Consider the following 9,135-nt stretch of genomic DNA (forward strand, 5'->3'; position numbering starts at 1 on the left):
AGTTCACGCTGAACTAGTTTCATGCATCTCAGGCCACTCCCCTCCTATTTCTTGAGAAGAGGTCGTCCACGCTACGCGTACAGAAAACTTATTGAGGACGGCTGAATCGCTCGGCTTCTCCTCGGTTAAAGTTACTTACATCAGGGTCGTGTATGGCTGTCCAGTCTTTTCGTGAGATTCATGGTAAACGGTAAAATGTGCATACCATTTCCATAATCCCATAATATGTAATCTCTAACAGTTCTAGTGTTCTAAAAGTGTTCTAAAAGTTCTCAAAGTGTTCTAAATGTTGTAGGAGAATTGGGCCTATATATGTTGGGGCGGAGACTGGGATTACACCAGTGTTGAATAGAGTGTAAGGAACAATACGGTGTTATTATTAGTCAGTGCGTGCATGTAAATATAGGACTTCAAGGAGAAGCCCTTCCTTTACTGAATTCGATGGTGACCGTCGTATCAGCTGATTTAAAAGAAAAAAATGGTATGAAAAACGTTAATAAGATGAATTACACCTCTCTTGAAGGTGACATAGAAGATTAGAAGACAGTCGTTTTGTGGTCTATGTATAGTCAGGGCTTGTGGCCCGTGTAGCCATAACTTGTGGCCTATGTAGCATGACGTGTGGCATTGATAGCTTGACTTGTTTAGCCTATGTAACACGATTTTAGGCCTGTATAACACGACCCATGACGCATGGCCTAATGTAACACGACTTAGTCTGGCCTTTTAAGCTTGACTTATGTGGACCATATAACACGATTGGTCGCCTACGGTACCGTGTGTAACACGACTTGTTGCCTATGTGATATGCCTTGTTGCCTATATAACATATCTTGTGGCTTATGTAACATGACTCGTGGCCTATGTAACATATCTTGTGGCTTATGTAACATGACTTGTGTCTTATGTAGCATGACTTGCGCCCTATATAACACAACCTGGGTTGCCACCGGGAGGGGGGGGGGGCATGGGCGTCAGCAGGTTTCAGAAAGTGAGGGGGACACTATACTATCTAAGCGGAGCGCCACCATTGGTTGGCGCGTAGCGTACCAGAAAATTTTGGGTACATAAGACCCCCTAGATCGCAGGAGACGGCCTTCCTGAGTCGTTTTTAGTTACATCAGAACCAGATCTGTGAGGAGAAATTTTGTCTCACAAAACTAAATCCCGACAGAAAGTACTGGTAGAAAGATGCCGTTCTGACACCAAGGGAGACGAATTACACAGCGTCCATCTCAAAGGAAATATTGAAAAAGTGGCGCAGTCACCTCCGGGATGAGTGGAGTGGTATATATAATACATGCATGTAGGTGCGAGACGTCAGTTGTTATGTGCCCAGGTACTTTAATAATAATAGTCAGAAAAAGGCACCGCGCGCAGAGCGTGTGTAGCGCCTAGCCGGCACTCAACAATAAAGATCTACCATATCCGACGAATACATGTAGCCTTAATTACTTAACCCCTACACCCCTATTCGTCCGTCCAGTCCAAGGGACTGGAGGTAGTGATTTGAACATAGTAACTCATCACCATCTACCTATATGGCTTACCTAATCCCTTGGAACCCATACAAACAACATGTGTGCAAGATTCAATACACTTTCGAATGGTCTCCCCCCCCCCCCCCCCCGAACGAATTAAATGGGCAGATTTAGGATATTGGGAGAATGGGAGATAAATGACGGTGCAAGTGATAGATAGCAGGGGCCCAGTGAGTCCGGATTTCTTGACCTTAAATAGAAAATCGCGCATATGCATGTGATTTTTTTTAATAACTACTCTGAAAAGTGGGTGGGACAAATGATATGATATCCCCTCCACTTTTAAAAGTAGGGGGGACAAGTCCCCCCCGTCTCCCACCTGTTGACGCCCATGGGCCGGGGGGAGGGGTTGTGTTTACCGAAAGCTAAGCAGGTTTGCCACTGAAATAGTTGGCTGATAAATCTGGATAATCAATCGAAAAACCTGGTTTACCAGAGATGTAGTAAGATCATTGTAAACAAAGTATACAAAGTGATTTTGACATAATAACGTTACACTGTTTATGACTATACAAAGTAATAGGAAAATATACACAAGTAATTATGTCATTATTGTATACTTGAAGACGAGCAGCTCAATAGGTTTGTATTTCAGGGTTGCTGGCGATAATCATAGGTTACGATATGTGAATATTGCAGAATTTGACTAGCGAATCTGTGTTTGCATTATACGTGCGCTGTTTGTCCCTGTAACCGTGAAAGTATATTTTATATATAATAAACACTTGCCTCTCGTATCCCTCTCGAGATCATGATAACACACAACCAAAGAATGCATTGTCTATATTCCTCTTGTGTTAAGCGTGGTGGACAACCTTTTGCTTGTAAGGTATATTGTAAACGAGTATCGATCTATTGATCTAGCCTATTCTAATTTCTCTTCACCGGGCAACACGGTGGTTATACCTCCTGCATGGTCACCTAAAAGATTTTAGTTGATTCTTCTGTCTCTTCTTTGTTCACATGCAGGGGCGGCGAATTGTTTCAAATATTGGTGGGGGGGGAGGGGAGGAAATATTGGGGGAGGGGAGGGATATTTGCTTGGGTGCAGGCTCGAAGCAACTTTCATCCCCAAAATTGATCGCGCGCTTCCTGATATTAAATATATATATATATATATATATATATATATATATATAATATAACCCAAAATAACAGCCTAAAGTAGTGTAATACTACAACCCAAAATAAATCAAATTGAACTAGTGAAATAGAAACGGTTATATTATTCCACACCGATTCCAGTTTGTTTGTATAATGATATAACTGCCATTGTATGCGTAACCGACTAAAGTGTAATCCTCCCAGTAGTGTAATCAAATTGAACTAGCGAAATAGAAAAAGGCAATATTATTCTGACTGAGAATTAGTAAAAAAAAAAGGTTGGGCGAAATGACCAACAAGTTTGGGCGAAATGATGCATGCTGATTGGGTGAAATGACCAGGCTGGTTGGGCGAAATGGTAAGGTTGGGCGAAATGGCAATTGGGCGAAATGGTTGTTGGGCGAAGTGACCTGCTTCCGTCCTTAAGTGTTTGATGGAGGGACTGTTGGAGATCCACTTATACGTTTGTTTACATGCATGACCTTTGACCTTTTCTTTAACCAAAACCAAAACGAGGGCATATCATAATTGGATAATCCTTTGACCGAACACGTTCACAATTAGTGCATGTCCCAGCTTTGGCCAGATACACAGCCAATATGCGAATAATTAAGAAGGATTTCAGTGTAAAGTGTTTGCAAATTTTCGGTATCATTGAAAAATGTTCTTCTCAATAAGCCTACCATCGTAGTGCAAAGTTTCATTTTCAAATGTTGAAGAAAACAAAAGAGGAACTGAGACCAGTTCCAAAATTAATTAAAATGTGATTTCATATGGTAACGTATATCTGGACATCGAACTTAATTGTCCCTCACCAATATTCCTTCATTTGGTGAGAAATTACAAGTACAGTAATTGTCTTATTTCAATCGCTTGTAGTCTTATTTGTAGATTGATACTGGGTACAGGTTTTAGTGGCGGATTCAGAATTTCTGGAAAGGAGGAGGTGTATAGGGGCTGGGTGGGTGTGCGTGGGTGAGGGGGGTGTTTACGTGGGTAAATATTATTATAGACAAAACAATTATACATGAGATAGCATGGGTAAACAAACAAGAGCCTAACTTTCATTTTTGTTTATTCATTCAAAGAGGAGTATTATTTCAGTCACTTTTGAAATAACCAATAAAATTATACACAGAACGTGATAATTTTATAGAGAAAGAAGTCTGAGGAGTGTCCACAAGAAGCTTACAAACATGAACACCACTTTACAAAATACAACCGCTACGTATCAATACGCAACAATAAGACGAAAGTGAAACAACACAAAGAAAAGGGTCACAGCTATTTAGAGGTGAAAACGGAACCAAGGAACTGTCGCGTACTACTACTAATTCGAAGTGTACTACTACTAATTTGAAGTGTACTACTTCTAATTTGACATGTACTACTACTAATTCGAAGTATACTACATCTAAAATGTCGCGTACTACTACTAATTCGAAGAGTACTATACATCTAAAATGTCACGTACTACTACTAATTCGAAGTGTACTACATCTAAAATGTCGCGAAATACTACTAATTCGAAGTGTACTACATCTAAAATGTGGCGTACTACTACTAATTCGAAGTGTACTACATCTAAAATGTCGCGTACTACTACTAATTCGAAGAGTACTATACATCTAAAATGTCACGTACTACTACTAATTCGAAGTGTACTACATCTAAAATGTCACGTACTACTACTAATTCGAAGAGTACTATACATCTAAAATGTGGCGTACTACTACTAATTCGAAGTGTACTACATCTAAAATGTCGCGTACTACTACTAATTCGAAGAGTACTATACATCTAAAATGTCACGTACTACTACTAATTCGAAGAGTACTATACATCTAAAATGTCACGTACTACTACTAATTCGAAGTGTACTACATCTAAAATGTCGCGTTCTACTACTAATTCGAAGGGTACTATACATCTAAAATGTCGCGTACTACTACTAATTCGAAGTGTACTACATCTAAAATGTCGCGTACTACTACTAATTCGAAGTGTACTACATCTAAAATGTCGCGTACTACTACTAATTCGAAGAGTACTATACATCTACAAGAGCCCAAGGGCACTGTGGTTCCTTGCTTAGGGTATATGACAATACACATAATATTATCAAGCAAGATTGGGCTCAAATAGTCCAAGTTATTGTGGTCCTACATGTTCCCATAAAGTAACCAACACTGTAGCCAACACTTTTGTGATCACAAAATGTGATCGGATTTTTGATCAAAAGGCACTTTTGAGATCTAAATATGGCGTCGAAAATGTAAGAAATATAAGAGACCTACAAGCGTGTCAACAGATATGATAACATTGGTGACCTCAGATGGCATACCTTGACATTGAGATTTAATTGCATTAAATGTCTAAAAATTAACTTTGAACTTGTATACATAACTTCACACACAAAGGTCACCCAGAGGTCAACCAATTGACATTTTTGATCGGTGAGACCTAAATAGAGCATGACTGTCAAAATTCAAACATTTTTTCTTTGCCCAATTTCTCCCCCCAAAATACTACTTTTTTATCATTAGCTGACCTTTGGTGACGTTGGATCACATGACCGTTAAGTTTGAAAATATTCTCCTATACCATTTGCAACTTTTCCAAAAAAATGAACCTTGTAACACCTTGGAACTGGGAGTTATAGCATTAAATGTCTGAAAATTAACTTTGACCTCATATAACTTCGCACACGAAGGTCACACAGGGGTCAACCCATTGACATTTGTGATCAGAAGGTACCTTTGACATCTGAAAATAGCATCGAAACTGTAAAAATCCACAAAACACGAAAAGGTCACCAGAGGTCAAATTGAGGTCAAGGGTCACCCAGATGCGGGTCAACAATTGGATTACATTGAAGCAACTCCCAACCCTAACGGACAATTTGTTCTCAAGTGATCGCAAAAATACTAGTTTTTTATTATTAATTGACCTTTGGTGACCTTGTATCACATGACCGTTAAGTTTAAAAATATTCCCCTATACCATTTGCAACTTTTCCAAAAAAATCAGCCTTGTCGCACCTTGGAACTGGGAGTTATTGCATTAAATGTCTGAAAATTAACTTTGACCTCATATAACTTCGCACACGAAGGTCACACAGGGGTCAACCCATTGACATTTATGATCAGAAGGTACCTTTAACATCTGAAAATAGCATCAAAACTGTAAAAATCCACAAAACACGAAAAGGTCACCAGAGGTCAAATTGAGGTCAAGGGTCACCCAGATGTTAGTCGACAATTGGATTACATTGAAGCAACTCCCAACCCTAACAGACAATTTGTTCTCAAGTTATCGCAAAAATGTTAGTTTTTTATCATTAATTGACCTTTGGTGACCTTGGATCACATGACCGTTAAGTTTGAAAATATTCCCCTATACCATTTGCAACTTTTCCAAAAAAATCAGCCTTGTCGCACCTTGGAACTGGGAGTTATTGCATTAAATGTCTGAAAATTAACTTTGACCTCATATAACTTCGCACACGAAGGTCACACAGGGGTCAACCCATTGACATTTGTGATCAGAAGGTACCTTTGACATCTGAAAATAGCATCGAAACTGTAAAAATCCACAAAACACGAAAAGGTCACCAAAGGTCAAATTGAGGTCAAAGGTCACCCAGATGCGGGTCAACAATTGGATTACATTGAAGCAACTCCCAACCCTAACAGACAATTTGTTCTCAAGTTATCGCAAAAATATTAGTTTTTTATCATTAATTGACCTTTGGTGACCTCGGATCACATGACCGTTAAGTTTGAAAATATTCCCCTATACCATTTGCAACTTGTCTCAAAATATCAACTGTGCAACACCTTGGCACTGGGAGTTATTACACTAAATGTCTGAAAATTAACTTTGACCTCATATAACTTAACCCACAAAGGTCACCTTGGGTCAACTTATTGACATTTTTGATTGATGAGACCTAAATAGAGAATCAAACTATACAAATTCAAACATGTTTTCCTTTGCCCATTTTCTACCCCCAAAATACTAGTTTTTTAACATTAATTGACATTTGGTGACCTCGGATCACATGACCATTAAGTTTGAAAATATTCCCCTCTACCAATTGCAACTTGTCCAAAAATATCAAGCATGTCACACCTTGGAACTGGGAGTTGTTGCATTAAATGTCTGAAAATTAACTTTGACCTCGTATAACTTCGCACACGAAGGTCACACGAAGGTCAACCAATTGAGATTTTTGATTGGAAGGTACCTTTGATATCCAAATCTAGCATCAAAACCTAACATTTTCTTTTTTGCTCGTTTCCTCCCAAAATAAGCACATTTTTTCTAATTTGACCTTTGACCTTTTGACCTTGGTTTCAGATGTAGTTTAATCTCCTGATTCCAAAAAACAAAACGACAAGTCTGTACAGCCATCCTAACTCCGACCGAAAAACTTTGACCCCATATATCTTCGCACATAAAGGTCACACGGGGTCAACCTATTGACATTTATGATCAGAAGGTACCTTTGACATCTGAAAATAGCATCAAAACTGTAAAAATCCCCAAAAACACGTAAAGGTCACCAGAGGTCAAATTGAGGTCAAGGGTCACCCAGATGCGGGTCGACAATTGGATAACACTGAAGCAACTCCCAACTCTAACGGACATTTCGTTCTCAAGTTATCGCAAAAATACTAGTTTTTTATCATTAATTGACCTTTGTTGACCTTGGATCACATTACCGTTATGTTTGAAAACGATCCCTTACCCCATTCACAACTTCTCCCAAAATATCAATCACGTGGGACCCTGTCAATGGGAGTTATTGCTGTTTTTAATATATTGGTTTTTGGCATCTAACTGACCTTTGGTGACCTTTGCGGGCACCAAAAAAAATAGGGATCTTCCTCTTACTATGGGCTATCCACCCAACAAGTTTGATCATGATACGTCTTTTCCTTATTGAGATATCGTGTACACAAGCCAAGCGTCACATACACACACACACACATACACACACACACACACACACATACACACACACGCCAAGTTGAACGCATAGGTTCCTTGCTTTGCAAAAAGCAAGGAACCAAAAATGGAAGCTACTACTACTAAATTGGAGCGATGGAGCTATGCACAATCTGTGTGCCGAAGTACACAAACTTATCGACGACTTTGACCCAATGACTACACGCGAGAAATACACCTGCGTAATCTATGTAAAGGTCGCAAATTTGAGAAAGTACGCATGTATATGCTGCGGTACCCTGTAGTACTACGCATAATTGCTGAGCAGTAAATCAAGACGGTGAGTTCTCTTTTTGCCGACACTTGCATAATTAAATTGTAGGCACAAATGTCAATTTATATATAAGCGTCACATTAGTTTAGTTTAGATTAGTTTAGATTGTTTAGTTTAGAGACCCAGGGATCAGGAAGCCTTACAGTAGCTTATTTGAGACCCTATATGTGTTAGATCGTGGATGAACACCGGCTTATTTCAAGACTTCTCTTTTCGATAAGTGTTCAGAGGATAACGAGGCAGGGGTGTGAATTCGCTCCCATTCCTGCTCCCGGGACCGCCATTTAACACCCCCATCCGACGGACGAAAGTGTACCCCCAGCATCTGACCACTTTCTCAAATACTGAGGCCAAGGCACCCAATCGACATCACTGCACAGTGTACCCATGTAGGCTCTAAAATCATGTAGGGGATCTTTTAAGACATTTCTTGTCTAATAAACTGAGAAAATGTAGGCATTTGCTAGATCCTACCTTCAGCCCTTCACTGTCATTTGTCAAAAGCAAATAGGCTAGCCTTACTTAATTAGGCCTATAAGTTAGGCTTAAGTTAATATAATACGTATGCTGTATTGGCCCCAAATATGCCAGATATCCAAATAAGGTCACCTTTGGTCAAAATTCTTAAACTGTTTTTATTACATTTTGAACATTTCACTTTGTTATGATTATATCTTATGCAGGATTGCAGGTGTATTTCTCGCGTTTAATTGGGTCAAAGTCTATAAGTCGATAAGTTTGCATACTTCGGCACACAGATTGAGCATAGCGCCATCGCTCCAATTTAGTAGTAGTAGCTTCCGTTTTAGAGGTAGTGGTATTGACATCAGTAGTAGTACATGACAATTTAGATGTAGTACACATGAATTTAGTAGTAGTACATGTCAAATTAGTAGTGGTACCTGACATTTTAGATGTAGTACACTTCAAATTAGTAGTAGTACACCTCGAATTAGTAGTAGTACGTGACATGTTAGATGTAGTACACTTCGAATTAGTAGTAGTGCGTGACATAGATGTAGTACACTTCGAATTAGTAGTAGAACGCGACATTTTAGATGTAGTACACTTCGAATTAGTAGTAGAACGCGACATTTTAGATGTAGTACACTTCGAATTAGTAGTAGTACGCGACATTTTAGATGTAGTACACTTCGAATTAGTAGTAGTACGCGACATTTGTGATGTAGTACACTTCGAATT

The sequence above is a fragment of the Apostichopus japonicus genome, chromosome 17 (genome assembly GCF_037975245.1).
Source record: "Apostichopus japonicus isolate 1M-3 chromosome 17, ASM3797524v1, whole genome shotgun sequence".
Classification (NCBI taxonomy): domain Eukaryota; kingdom Metazoa; phylum Echinodermata; class Holothuroidea; order Aspidochirotida; family Stichopodidae; genus Apostichopus; species Apostichopus japonicus.